Source organism: Pinus tabuliformis, chromosome Q, assembly GCF_031772625.1.
Source record: "Pinus tabuliformis cultivar Carrire ecotype Pingquan chromosome Q, CPIR1, whole genome shotgun sequence".
NCBI classification, from domain to species: domain Eukaryota; kingdom Viridiplantae; phylum Streptophyta; class Pinopsida; order Pinales; family Pinaceae; genus Pinus; species Pinus tabuliformis.
In genome coordinates, this window is record NC_142296.1 from 1229471625 (window position 1) to 1229483873 (window position 12249).

Genomic DNA, 12249 nt, shown 5'->3' on the forward strand with positions numbered 1-12249 from the left:
CTTGTAAACTTGTTATAATTCCCGTCGCACTCGTGTGGACTATTCCACTGAGTGTTGTACTTGTTATATGTTCACCTTGTGTTTATGACTACTGCATTCATGTGGAATAATCTGTTGGAAGTTGCACATGTCCTGTTGTGTTGTGTGTCTCTAGTAGTGTTGGGACTATTCCCTTTCAACCTAAGACCCACTTCCACCCTTTCCCTCTACAGTGAAATAACTTTGACATAAGCGGCACTAAACACTCACCAGGCATTTGAACCTCATTGTTCGAAGACAAAGTAAACCACTCTCATGTGCTGAGAAGCAAGAGTTAAGGAAAATCTTTAAAGTAATGGAAATTGGGCCATCATATTGGATGGGACTCCTACACCAAATGGTGTGAGGTCTAGTTGAGACTTAATACCAGGGAGATCCCCTGAATGTTGGTGGGTCCAACATCATTAACACACTATTAACTTGAAATATAAATATCGGTTTATTAATTAGATAAAATATGAAATAAAGGAAGAGATGGTGCGCCGAGCTGAAACCCTGAAGGAGCATGGCTAGGGTTTCTCCTATCAACCCTACTGCAGACTCTATTGCCGCACACCTCTACCTCCCTTGCTGCATTGGCAACTTCACCATCACGATCAGCTGTGGGACCATTCTGATATCACTGTCAACTAGCTCCATGGTCCGTTCTTGTTGTCCCTGAGATTGTCTGCAGCATGTCAGCTATCGATTAGGATGTGGTTTATTATTTGGCAGATCCAGATCCCTACGAATCCATCTGGTCAAGCCCTAGCTCTTTGTTGGAGGTGTCAACTATGTCCCTCGGAACGCCCTTTCTGTTGCAGTCGGGACTGTCGCACGTCTGTTCCAACCCTGGCCCTTCCATACCTAACCTATCATTCTTCGATCTCTCTATCACTTCTCTGGGACTCAACTTCCCTCCATTTTCTTCGGAGACACTTCACCTCCTTGCTTCATGCATCCCACCCTCTCCATCATATGATACACTACCTCTGAATTCTCCACATCTGCCACCCTCCTCTGCTTGCCCCTCATTGGTAGCGTCTGCATCTGCAATAGACTTCACTCCACTCCCGTAGGATTCTCCACCATTCCCACATACTTTTGTTGAGCCCAAACTATCTACCTCCATGTCTGGCTGCTTCAACATTCCAGCTATAAACCCTCAGACATGTATCCCTCATGCTTAGAAGGATAGTCCATGCACACTAGATCCCCTTCAGGACCACCCAATAGCTCCCCACTCCAAAAAAGTCGAGAAATTGAAGTGTGTCAAAGCCTCCTGTAAGGATCTATCCCTCTATTTCGGTGAAGGGGTGAAAATGGGTGATGTTGTGGACACATCTAATCAGGTTTTGGTGCGGAGAGTCAGAGGAAGAGTGTATACAACTGCTCGATTGCGCCTCTGGGTCATGGAAATTTGGGGGAATATCCTTAAGGATCTCTTGACTGTTACCACCCTGGCCTAGGGATGATTCACACTTAGCTTTCAGTAGGAGGACTACACTTCATGGGTCTTATCGCAGTACTAGCACATTGAAATGGCCCCTGTTGTTCTCAAGAGATGGAGCCCGTTATTCGATCTTGAGTGCGAACAACTAGGTGTTGGACCTCTTTGCGTTAGGCTACCTGGTCTCCCCCTTCACTTTTGGTCTGAGGATATCTTCACCTGCATTGGGAATGCACTGGGCACTTTCTTGGACTATGACAAGTCATATGTTATATCAGGCAACAAATCGATGACTCGCATTTTGGTGTATCTGGACACCAGAGAGGGATTGGAGGAGCATATTACCTTACATTGGTGAAGATTCACTCGCATCCAAATATTGGACTATGAGGGGGTGCCATTCAGGTGCAGGAGGTGTCACAAGGTTGGTCATCTTTATAAAGAGTGTCCTCTGGTTATCTCGGCAGCATCCTCCACCAAAGCCATGGTTGATTTGTACCTGTTGCACCTTCTTATGTTGAAGGCCAGACACCTCGGTCTCAGGGTTTGAAGGCAACAGATTGTGGAATGTCTCAGGTGCCAACTTCGGTCTCTCCCCAGCCTCCCTCCCCACCTATGATGAGATCCTGGGTTGTTATTGCGACTGCTCGCTCATAAGGTATTCCTCCTCCCCTCTGCTCGGTATCTACATTTTCTTTATCTTGTTCAGCACAGCACTTGCATGGTGCATATGCATCCATTCCATGCATTTCATCATCCCCTACAACCTTCCCCCATGGAACTTCAGTCTCCATCCATCTCGACCACCCCACCCTCTATACCTGGTTTGGCTAGCTCATTCCCCTCTCCGAAGCTTTCAGTCACCTTAGGACAATCTCATCCCTACAATCTGCGATTCCGAGTGTCACACCCTCCTGAGATGGGATTAGGCTGATCTCCCCTCTTAAAATCACCAAGCACTCTAGGGGATGACACTCGTTCATCTCCAAAGCTATCATCCAGGATGGGGTGGATGTGGCACAGGGCAGGCAATCCATGCTTTACAGGGTTCTTAGAGCATCGAACACCCTACCTCGGTCACACATGTGAAGTGGATCTCCTTCAATTGTAGAGGGTTGGCTAGCCCTGTGAAAAAACTAGCCCTCAAAATACTATTGGATTCTGAGCATATCGACATTATATACCTTCAAGAAACCCTAGGCATGGTTGATCAGGTAATCTTAGTCATGCAATCTCTAAAGCCGGGTTGGAATTTCCACGCACTTGACGTTATTGGTAGATATGGTGGCATTGCTTTAGGCATCAACCCCTGCATTATCAAGATTATCTCTACTTGGGGGGGGGGGCATTGGATTTATTGGCATGGACATTTATTCCTTGGAGCTAGGCATGGACTTTAGAATTATCAATGTGTATGCTCCTTGTCTCAATAGAGTTGAGTTTTGGAATCATCTTCTCAATTTATCTTTGATTAACTCAGATAATCTTACCCTGGGTGGGGATCTGAATTTCTCCAATGGATATGGGGAATCATGGGGATTCCATGCTCATCTGGATCCCTATCGGATACCATTGCGCAACTGTTGGAGCACCACCATTTGATTGACATACCCATGAATAAGTTTCAAACTACTTGGCGCAACAGAAGAACCTAAGGAGCAGCTCTGGAAAGGCGATTGGACCGATTTCTAATCAAGGAACACCTTGTAGGAGCCTTGTCTAATTATCAGCAGTGGGTGGGATTTGGTGGCATCTCTGATCACTCCCCTATATTCCTAAAACTGTATGGTCCCTTCCAAAAGCCTAGGGCCATTTTTAAATTCAACTCTACTTGGTTAATGGATCCTGAATACATCAAATTGGTTAATGACTATTGGTGAGCACATCCACCTGCTCAAGGGTGATCCATAGCAGAAGGATTTTTCCATAATCTTATTGAGATAAATAGTTTATATATTTAATGGGAAAAGGATAAGACGGACCGAGAAGAACAAAATTGCAGGAACATTGAATACATGGTGGTTGATCTATTGGATGAGCAGGGATGAGGTTTCATATTTGAAGAAACGAAAAAAAAATCTCACTGATGTGGAGACTCAGAAATACAAGATCCTTAAATATCGCAAGGAAACTTGGTGCCTTAGGAGTTGGGCTATCTAGTTATAGGCTGGAGATGACAATACCAAATTTTTTCATAATTATGCAAAGAGAAGAAGGGCCAGCAACACTATTTGGAAAATGCCCACCAAGGATGGTCAAACTGCTCACTCCTTTCATCAATTGGCACATCTTGGCAATTCACATTTCCAACAGCTTTTCAAGGCCCCTCCTGGGGCCACGCTTGCAGAAATTGTTCGAATTGTTGGGATTTTCCCTCGCTTTGTTGACCAAGAGGAGTATGATAATATTAGTAAACCTATCTCCATGGGGGAACTGGAAAGCACACTAAAATGGTTCAAAAAGGATAAGAGCCTGGGTCCGGATGGTTGGTCTGTTGAATTCTATACAACCTTTTTTGACACCATTGGACAGGATCTCCTCAAGGTGGTGGAGGAATGCAGATTATCTGGTCGCATGTATGAGGCTATCAACTCTACTTTCATTGCCCTCATTCCTAAAGTGGACTCCCCTCTCTCATTCAATGATTTTAGACCTATTTCCCTCTGCAACTGCCTCTATAAGATTATTGCCAAGATTATTGCTAATCGCATTAAGCCTCTCTTATCTAATCACATCTCACCTAAGCAATTTGCATTCTTGCATCATCATCAAATACATGAGGTTGTAGGTATAGCCTAGGAGGCCCTCCACTCCATTAAGATAAATCAGATTAAAGGAGCCATCCTCAAGATCGACCTCTCCAAGGAATTTGATCGGGTTAGATGGCTATACATAAGAATGCTTCTCACTCATTTAGGCTTCCCCCTCCGTTTCATTAATTGGATCATGTGTTTCATTACTACGGTGTCCTTCGATGTCCTTATTAATGGTTTGGTATCCAAATTCTTTCATGATGAGCACAACCTTAGACAAGGTTGACCCTCTCCCCACTCCTATTTCTCCTTGTTATGGAAGGTATAAGTAGACTAATATTACAGGCTAAAAGGGAGGGGCGATTACAGGGGCTCAAGATAACTGAACATTGTATTATCACCAATCTCTTATTTGTTGACGATGTGATCATTTTTCTCAATGGAGGTATTAGGGATTCCTATGTATTCCATGATATTTTTTTGTTTCTTCTTAGATGCTGTGGGTATGGAATCCAACAAGATGAAATCCACTATCACCTTCTCAGCTTTCACTCCACAGGAAATTCGGATTGCTATACAGAAATTTCCATTTCTGAGACTACAATTGGAAGATGGGCTCAAATACCTTGGTTTTTGAATCAAACCTCATTGTTACAAAATCGCGGACTCGATATGGCTTGTAGCCAAGGTTGAAAAGAGATTACAGAACTGGAATCACATATTTTTATCCAGAGCAGGACGGTTAGTCCTCATAAAATTGGTCCTGGAAGAAACATCGGTGTATTGGATGTCTTTGGCTTGGATCCCTAAAGGAATTATTTCTTGGATACAAAAAATTTACTGCAAATTCCTTTGGAATGGCTACAAGGAAGGGAAACCCTTTGCTTGGGTGGGATGGAGCCATGTTGCACTCCCCAAGAAGTGGGGTGGCTAGGGATTAAAAGGCCTTCCTTCTTTCACTCACGCTCTTGCAGCCAAAATGGGATGGCTCATTCTTACCTCACACATTCTATGGACTGAAGTGGTACATTACAAATATATCTGGACCTTACATATTATGGACTGGATCCGCCTACCTTCATGGCAAAGATCAGGTATATATTCAATCTGTCATGTTGTCTTACATACCCTGCCCACTATCAGAAATGGTCTTGCATGGCAGATTAGAGACGGAACATCTGTGCATATTGGCAGAGATCCCTAGACCGGTTGTGGCAACATGTACCAACTTCCTCCTGAGCTTATTCATTTCCTTAAGAACATAGATATTCATATGATTTCCCATATTGTTGATACGAAAAACACCACCATATTTGTACAAGCATGAAAATCGGCTGATCTATTGGGTATCCTTGTACAATTGCACCAGGCATGGGCTGGATATATATCTGCATTGATAGAATCTCATGTTTCATAAAGGAGGGTGATGACGAACTAATTTGGGCACCAACTGCTCATGGAGTATACTCGCCTAAAGAAGGTTATCCTATCATTCATGCCACTCACATGCCACCTGTGCTCATGGACTGGTGGCGTACACTTTGGAAACTCAAAGCTCCCCCCTCGGTACCAGATTATTCATGTGGAATGTTTTAATGAACAAGACACCTACTGGGGGTAATCTAATGAAAAGATCCTTTTATGGCCCCTCTTGGTGTGTTCTATGTCACCAAGATGAGGAAACCAATAATCATCTCTTTCTCCTTTTCTCCATGGTGATCAATATCTAGGAGCAAGTTCTCTCTACATTGTCCATTGCTATCAGATGGTAAGGACGCAATACAATGGAGGCTTGGAATCATTGGAGGGAGGGGACAATGAACTAGAAATATCACTGTCTCCCATTGATTATCTGCTGGACCATCTGGTTGAATAGAAACGGTATCATATTCAGACACAGAGTTGCTCGTTGTCCATTATCAATTGCCCAGATCATCAACACCTATCATGAAATTCCAAAGGACGAACCCACTCCACCTTCTCGAGTTGTGACACCTGAAGTTATTAACCGTAATCATTCTTAGGCATACTTTGATGGTGCCGCACAAGAACATGGTTGTGGGGGGGCATATTACTTCACAAATCTAAAAATCATGTTTTCCAAATACATATGAACTTGGGGATTGGTACAAATAATTTCGTTGAACTGATCAAACTTAGGAATTTGCTCCACTTTGCATTAGCGCATGATTGTAGACTTATTCAGATATTCAAGGATTCAAAAATCATCATAAACTGGTTCAATAATACATCTACATGTCATGTGCACTCTCTCAAGAATATATTGGATGAAGTTATGCTTTTAAAAACACAATTTGATCATATTTATTGTCAACACATTTACAGGGAGTGCAATCAAGTTGTTGACCAATTATCCAAAGTGGCCACGGTCCAGCCCAGGGGGATATGGCTTATACAAGAACAATAGGATGCAGAGCATTTGCAATACTATCATCGGCCTTATACTGATCAGTTTTACGAACAGGCCGATAGGCCCTAATCTGTCGTATTTATCAGTTGATACCTATTAGTACATGCTTGATATATTTTATATATATCTTTACATGAACAATCATAGTGCACCCTATATGGGTAATTTTGTATAGACATATATTTTTTTATGGCTATAGCCCAACTTACTGCATATGCCTTTTAGGCATCTACAACATGTAATTTTCTTAATTAATAGAAAATTGCGATTTTTCCCCAGGAAAAAAAAAAGATGCAATAAAATAAAACTAATAAAAAACAATATTCAAATACAATATAAAGAATGACTAAAAATTGTAAAAGTATAATTAAATATTTTCTTAATTGAGTTCAAATTGTAATATATCTAACATGTCATTTTGCAAAGATGTGCCTAGGATACCATGCATATTATCATTACAAAGACTTGTTTCAAAATCTTATTAAAAGGGGAAGAAATTACTGCAAGCATTTGACTTTCTAGTTATATGATAATGTGATATGTTCTGATACAAAGTTTATTTGCAAAATAATTTTGGGAACATTTTTGTTATGTATATTCATTTACAGCAAGTCAACTTTCAATATTAGGTGATTTTTGAAGTTAAAAATGGGTCTCAAAACAACAACAACAAATGTACTATTAAACATATTTTAAAATGATGAATAAGATTCATTATATATATATATATCTATATATATATATATATATATATATATATATATATATATATATATATATATATATCAATTATTTGTTCATGGGTTTACCCAAATTTAAAATGTAAGAATTCATTAGATACGGAATTAAATTATGCATCCAATGAGTACTCACTTTGCATATTTTTGAAAAAAGAAACATATGGGTCATTCAAAAGTATGCAAAATAAATACTTCTTGTATATAGAATTTAATTTCGCATTTAAATAATGCTCATAGATTTGAGTAAATCTAAATAAATAAATACAAGTTAAATATGATTAAAAAATAAATTTTTACCCTTTTTTGAAATTTACAACTCTTATTTTATTATTTTACTATTTTCATTAGAAAATTTTGTAGACTTTAAATTTCCATGACTAAATAAAAAATAATATAATACAATATAATTTTTAAATAAAAAATAATATAATATAATATCATTTTTATTTTAACATAACATCATTTTTATTTTTCAATTTTTAATTAATATAAAATTAAATATTTTTATTTAATATAACTTTTAATATGCATTCATAGACAAATAATTATCATTGAAATACCATTAAATCATTTCATCATCAAAACATCCTAAACATCATTGTTGAAACATACAACTAATAATCCTTTTATCCTTATTGAAATAAATAAATTATTTATGCTCTAAAAATATCACATAATTTGTATATTCGAATGTCTACTTCACATAACCAATACAAGTACTTTTGAGGAAAAAAAATTCCAATTGCATACCCATAAGGAAAGGGTTTGAAAATTCTTTTGGGTTGTGGCGATGATTCTTGAATGTAACTTCCATTAATGTGATAAGGAACATGAGTCCCATTAAAGTGATAAGGAACATGAGTCCCAAATAAATCAAGGATCAATCTTTAAAGGTGTTTGATAGAACTGTCTTTGCTTTAGAAAATCTTATTTTCATAAGATATAATGTTTAAGGGGAAGATATTACATTCATATGATTTAGAGAGGGAAAATATTATTCTTATAATCAAGGATGGAACGAACCTTCTATGGAAAATCAAATTAAAATAATAATAGATTATAACGAGAGGGAAGATAAAAGGTTGAGGTTGACGAAGAGAAAGAACAAGAAAGTAGAGAAGGTAATGAAAATAAATACATTAGTTCAAACACTTTAAAGAATTTAGTCAATTAAAATACTTATGAATTTTAAATATTTAAAGTTCATTGGAGTTCTTAGTAAGAGTAGTGTGAAGACGAGGATGATGAACTAGAGTTATTTTTGCTTTAATGGCATTAGTATGATGTCATACATTAGAACTATTTATTTTTTATGGTCAGGGAAAATAAGGGAGGTTGTGAAGCAGCAAATCTCTCTTCCTGAGTAAATAAAAAACAAAGTACGGGAGTTAGAGACTATGAAGCCAATCAGTTTTGACAGGGTAAATAAGTGTCTTATTGTTGGCCCCCCAACATGGCCCAACACCCAGTGTTTTCACTTCTTCGAAGGAAATATGGCGTGAGAGTTTCTCTTCTTCTACAGAGAGTTCGAAGGGCATCAATATGGGTGTATGTTGATTGAATCGTTATGGGCTCCCCCACTAGCATGCATATCATTTGAGTGAGCATGCAACACTAGAAAAAACAAATTGTGGACTTTGAGTGGAGAAAATTTACTATTCTATTTGGCATACAGTGGAATGCAATAGGAAAGAACAAGTAGATTAGATATCATTTTTTCACTAACAAGTAGTCTTGGAATCCCAATCAATGATGAAAGTAATGTAAGAAAAGAAGGTGAAATGCCACAAATTAGCATGTGGTAATGGTGGTGACTGATGCTATAATGTTAACGAATTATAGACCATGTCGAGGTTACTCCTATGAATTCTTAAGCAAAGGTATCATAATATCAGCCAGGTTGGATATCATAAATCTACTTAATCCCACAATGAGGATTTGACATATTAATGGGTGCAAAGGTTTTATGGTGGAAAACATAGGCTATACATTGACGTAACATGGTATAAAAGGAAATTTGGTACCCCACCCATGCTAAGCATCACACTAAAATGGATCACATTATTATGAATTCTTCATAAAGTTGAACAAATAGATTTGAAGATAATTCTAAGTGGGAATATTCTAGCAATAATAAGGTTGTGATCCATGAATCTCCTGGCAATGCTGACTTGCCCCTTGGCTACACTGTGAAAAGCATTTGATGGGAACTTTTTCAATCCGCATGGAACATATACACAATCAAATTTGTGACTAATATTGATTCAACATTTCATAGGCATAATATGCAGCCTTCATACATAATCAAATGAATCAAAATTCACTTTAACACAAATTGCACAACAATATAATTTTCGTATGATTGTGCTCTTCAAATGAAAAACCTTAAAACAAAGGATTTCACAAAATTTGTAGAGTGAATATTGTTAATTAAAAAATACCTGGAATAAAATAACATTTCAAAGTATTGTATTACATATATTGTAAAATGTTTGACATCCAGATATTATATGTTTGTGTCAAGCAGTAAATCTTAAGTAAATCTGCTACCAAAAACTTGTGAAATAAAAGCTAGTCAATTGGGCAAGCCAGAGGACATTAACAATGCCAAGAATCATATCAAAATAGAAAGAACAAAAATTAATTAGAACCGTGAAGTCAGTGATCATTTATTCTGGACGACCATAGAAGGCAAAATCATCATTATTTAACATTTCTTGAAAAGTACTCTTTTCACACTAGTTCAATTACAGTGGTATGATTACAGGTCTAATAGTTTCGATTCCTGGGAAAGATAGGTGCATGTTTGTAAACACATAATTCTTCATTAGTAGCTAACTCACCTATTGATGGTGTTGGATCTGCCAACATTTGGTGTAGGAGTCCCAGTAGTGGATCATATAGTAATGTCTTGACCGCGATGTCACACAGAGGCAAGTAAGATAAATTTGTCAGTAGCAAGGGCGTGATCGCTACAGTGAGTCAAGGAAGGTGTATGAGAGGTTCTAACACATGGGGGTTGAGATGAGTGTGCCCCTTAGCAACATGTAACAGTACTCATTTGAGAAGGGAACACACGAGTGAAGATGCATCACAAGCTGGAAAGCAGGTCAGCCGACAATCCAAAGTGATGGTTAAACCAACAACATCTGTAACAAGATTCATATAATTGCATACAAAACAGTTCATACACAACTACGTAAGTTAAACAACATGAATTGCTATAGCAACCGGAACAGTCCAACTACAATAACAACATATGCATGAAAACGTGATGGCTCTTGTTATATAAAGAAGTGTAAGTTCTAATCATACAATGCATCCATGTAAACCTGCTAGCCCCAACAGTGGAACGTTACAGCCACATATGCCTGCTCCTCCAAGGAGATGAACTAGCTCCGTGTAGTGGAGAAGCCAAAGCGCGTTACAATATTGTCCAAGCTCTTTCCAGGATAGTCTTATCAAAAGATTGGCTGACCAAAAGCCCATACAATGAGTTATGAGGTTTTATTTATAGCAAAAGGTGGGGTAACCCTTAACATTCCCCTTTGTGACAGTTCAACTACCCTCACGACTCTTCACCTACTCTATGACTGTTACATCTGACTATTGACACTTGACTTACACTTGACATAACGTTACATTACAATGCACATGTACTCATGTGAGACATCATGACTTGAGTAAGCTATGCAAGACATCACTGACACTCAGTTCATTGTGATGAGACCAACTCTTTGGCATGCTTGTGATGGTGAAGGTGGTGAGCTGATGCCAAGCTTGGTCATCCATGATGGTGTGCATGCACCTCATGGTGACATCTTGCTGAAGCGAACTCTTGCCTCCGTTGCAACCGGTGCATTGGTTCGGCTCCTTCATCTAACTCGTCTGTTAACATGCGCATGGTCTTCTTGGGTGCGACAGAACCGACAACACACTGATGCATAGTGTTTGTGCTGATCTTCAAGTGTGTGTTGGTGGTCATGCACATCAACTTGTTGAAGTACATGTTCAACTCCAGTTGGACTTGCTTCTTGTCTCCGCCTTGGTGAGTGTGTTGAAATGGTTGGATTGAATGCATGCGCACAATGACATGCATGTTGTTGAATCCTTTGCATTGATCAACAACACTGCTCACCATGTCTACTCCGTGGTAGTCGTTGGGATGGATATTTAACTTGTATGAGCACAGTTTCATCCGTGAGTGCATGTTGAGCCCACTGTTGTTCCTATTTCTACTACAACGCATTCGTCTTTCTGTGAAGTTGCATGTTATTCCTTGAGTTGTTGCTTCATCACATGCAACTCCTTCTTTGTTCCATTCTCTATCTTTGCATGATTTTCATGTCGTGTAGTCACCTCATAGCCTGAGTCTCCAAAGTTTCTTTCATCATCAGTGGATATTCTTGATCTTGAAACTTTGTTCCGCCTCTATGTTGACAACAACCTTCCTCTTGCATTCATTGCATTTGATTCATTCATTGTATTCGATGCATTCGTTGCATTTGCTACATTTGTTGCATTTGCTGCATTAGTTGCATTCGCTGCATTCGATGTGTTCGCTGCATTCACTGAATTCATTGCGTTCATTGCATTCATTGTGTTCATTGCATTCATTGTGTTCAGTATGCTGCCTTCAGATGTGTTCACTGCATTCGCTGCATTCACTGCATTCATTGCGTTCGTTGCATTAATTGCGTTCGATGCATTCATTGCGTTCGGTATGTTACCTTTAGTTGTTGTTCATGATGTTACTTGTTGTGATATCTTGATGTTCTTGTTTACGAACAACTTGATATCTTCGTGAGTAGACAATATCATAGACATTTGATCGATTGCATCTCCAAGTGTGCTCTG